General features: G+C 46.2%; 1 pseudogene; it reads right to left on the bottom strand.

Moving 5' to 3' along the window:
- Positions 1–627: 627 nt before the first annotated feature.
- On the bottom strand, positions 628–957 carry LOC138074370 (large ribosomal subunit protein eL42-like; annotated as a pseudogene).
- Positions 958–3,621: the final 2,664 nt, after the last annotated feature.

The following is a 3,621-nucleotide window of genomic DNA, read 5'->3' as shown; positions in this document are numbered from 1 at the left end:
AGGAGATGCTATGGCCTCCCTGCCCTTCCAGAGGCCTCCACTGGGACAGCGGAAGATGAGTATCCACACCATCATCATCTGGGTGGCACCCTCCTTTTACCACGACCCCCCTCTCTCTGGAGCCTTCCGAGCCCTGACATCTTCTGCAACGGCTCCGGCCCACACTCATGTCTCCCTGCTCTCCACTCCCATAGCTCTCATTGTGAGAGCCACACAATCAATACTGTGTGCATTGTTCTCCGGCTGTTGTGTGTTCATTCATCCATTCAACTGTCCTGAATTGTCTGCAGATGAGTCATAATTTGGGAGATGGTTGAAGATGTGCTGCTTTATGTACCCAAACTTAAAAAAAAATCTAAACACTGCATACACATACACACAGTGTTTATATTTTTAATATCTATACATATGTATATAGTTGACATGAGAAACAACAGCAAAAAAAATAACATAATGAGCATTTCTGGTGGTAATTGAGGCTCCTTGCTACTTACCTAGACCTGCCTAAGACATATGGGTTGCGTGCTCTTTCACTGAAAGGCACCAGCCTCTTGGGCTTTCTAATTTGTTTTTAAATTAAACAATCTCAAATTTTTATTATTTTCATAATAAAACAAAATAGGAAGCTCAAAACTGGATCACTTGGCCCTTACTCTTCTTCTATCTCCTCCCAGCTCAAAATGCATGCAGCTCTTAATAGCCTGCAGTCTCTCAGATGTGCCATTGGGCTCAATGCATTCAAGCCTCAGTACAATATTTGCAGTTTTAGCCTTTTTCCAGAAAGTCGGCTTCGTCTGCCCACCACAGCCACTCTGCTCTCTGTCCTAACGCTGCTTTCCCTGGGCATACAGACTCCTTGCCCTTCTTGCACTGGGTCACGTTGTGGGGCTGGTGCTTGCCACAGCTTTTACAGAAAGTCTGGTGGGCTTTAGGAAAGCTCAGCACATTCACGAGCATGCTGTCAGCTAGGCAAGCTCACTAGCTTTTCATAGGTCTGTCGTCTCTATCTGTCAACTGATTGCCTTGCACAGACCTTCCACGGAGACCAGCTCCCAGGTCAGGCCACAGGGACAGGCCCAGGCTGGCCCTGGAGCCGCAGCACTTCCTCTGTTCTGAATCATCTGATGAGAAAGAAGGTCGAGTGGATTTCAGAGGGGCTTTCAGGAGTAATTCTATTCTGAAAGTAATTTTACTTTCTGAACAGTCACTTTGAAACCACTGCGGCTGGGAAGTCAGGTCGCTGAGCAACTGAGAACTGAGAAGCCAGGGAGAACTCCCTGCTGCCCCTCTGAGCTATCCCACCTCCCTGCTCTCCATCAGGCTCTCACCAGGCAAACGCTGTGTCTTTATTCTTTTTGGAATCCCAGCCCCAAGAGTCGTGTCTGACCCAGGATAGAGCCTTCAATATTTTGTTGAATGAACAGATAGGAAGTTGAGCCTGAGTCAGGGGTGGGCAGCTCCTTGGAGAGTTCATTCACTCCGCCATGGGTGAGCATCAGTGTGGAAACTTTAGGATGTTTTCTGATGTTCGGGTCCCTTTGGGGTCAACCTCAAGGTTCTTGGTGTGCTTGTCAAAGCAAATGCAATTCCGTGTTGATGGAATCTCTGACGGGTATACGGCTCTGCTTCACATGCTTTCCTCTGCGAATTTACTAACCTGCTAGTGATTTTGCATATGGTTGGAAACAAAGTAAGCACACAGCACCAACAATTGCCGGTATCAGAAATGTCCTCCTTAACGGCCCAAAAGTGTGAAGTGTGAACGTGTTAGTTGCTCAGGTGTGTCCCACTCTTTGCAATCATAGCCTGCCAGGTTCCTCTGTCCGTGGGATTCTCCAGGCAAGAATACTGGAGTGGGTTGCCATGCCCTCCTCCAGGGGATCTTCCCTACTCTGGGAGTGAACCCACATCTCCTGCCTTGCAGGCAGATTCTTTACCATCTGAGACACCAGGGAAGCCCCAAAACAAACCTATGAATGTCTTCCATTAGTCAGTCACCAGGGTCATGGAAAGCAGATGAAACTCTGCCTGCTGGAAGGTCACAGACTTAAGGGCGCGCAGGGAGAAGAGAGGAGAGACAGACATGTAATTAATTAAAGGGGACAGATAAAGGATGAAGAGGTACCCTCTCCCTGCAGAGACAGAGAGGAAAAACAGAGGCTTCCACATGAAAACAAAATCAGCCGCTGACTCACCAGCAGATATATACTTAGCCACCCACGAGTCTCAGATAACTAAACATTGTTCCCAGGCCAGCAAACCCTGGAGTTTTCATCTCTCATGGCAGGTAGTGCAGTCTTGTTTATTGTTGTAGAAGAAGATTGAAATCACCCAGACTCGTTTTTTAATCTGACCTCTGTAGTTTAGCAATTGAGACTGGTAATTTAACCTCCCTGGGCATCAGTTTATTCACCCGCAGAGGAGGGTGGCTCACCTCTGTTGAGAGGGCACTATGGATACAAGATCAAAGAAGAAAACTCTAGCTCTCAGGAAGCTCAGAGGTGAATCTGATGTCACAGACAAACACTTAAAGCCAGTTAAAGATATCATATCATTTGTTGAATGAAAGTATTACTCAAGATTCTCCAGAGAAAAATAATAAGATACATAGGTATGCTAAGTCGCTTCAGTCATGTCTAACTCTTCGTAACCCTGTGGACTGTGTAGCCTGCCAGGCTCCTCTGTTCATGGGGTTTCCCAGGCACGGATACTGGAGTGGGTTGCCATTTCCTTCTCCAGAGAATCTTCCTAACCCAGGGATCGAACCTGTGTCTCCTGCATTGTCACCACCATATATACGCTTCCCAGATGGCACTAGTGGTAAAGAACCCACCTGCCAATACAGGAGAACTATGGTATGCAGGTTTGATCCCTGGGTCAGGAAGATCCCCTGGAAGGCGGCATGGGAACCCACTCTAGTATTCTTGCCTGGAGAATCCTGTATACAGAGCAGCCTGGCAGGCCACAATCCATAAATTCTCAAAGAGTCAGACATGACTGAAGTGACTTAGCACGCATGCATGCATATATAAGATAATAATAAGATAGATATATAGAGAGATTTATTACAAGGAATTAGCAAATCCAAAATTTCCAGGATCAGCCTGTAGTGGGGAGATCTAGGAGAAACTATTTCTGTTAGAGTCTGAAGTTTGTGGGAGACCCAGGGAAAGCTGACGTTACAGAGCAATTTCAAAGTCCGTCTGCTGGAAAATTCTCTCTTGCTCGGGAAGATCATTCTTCTTATTCTATTCAGGCCTTCAACTAGTGGACGTGGCCCACCCATATTAGAGGGGGCAATCTGCTTACTCAGAGTCCACCAAGTTAAATGTTCATCTCTCCCTGAAACACTCTCACAGAAACATCTGGAATAATGTATGATCAAATACTGGGCACACTGTGACCCAGCCAAGTTGACACATAAAAATTAACCATTGCCCTGACAAAGTGAAGAATGTAATCTTACACGTGTAAAACCACACGCATGTCTCCACATGAAACCAGCAGTTGCGTCTAGAAGGAGGTTCCTAAAATGCCTGCAATGGTCCCCCTGCAGAGACAGCTTCACAGGTTCTTTTTATACTCTTATATGTTGTTTCATTTTTAATATGATGTGTGCTG

The sequence above is a fragment of the Capricornis sumatraensis genome, chromosome 1 (assembly GCF_032405125.1).
Source record: "Capricornis sumatraensis isolate serow.1 chromosome 1, serow.2, whole genome shotgun sequence".
Lineage (NCBI taxonomy): Eukaryota > Metazoa > Chordata > Mammalia > Artiodactyla > Bovidae > Capricornis > Capricornis sumatraensis.
This window is presented reverse-complemented; position numbering and strand designations above follow the sequence as displayed.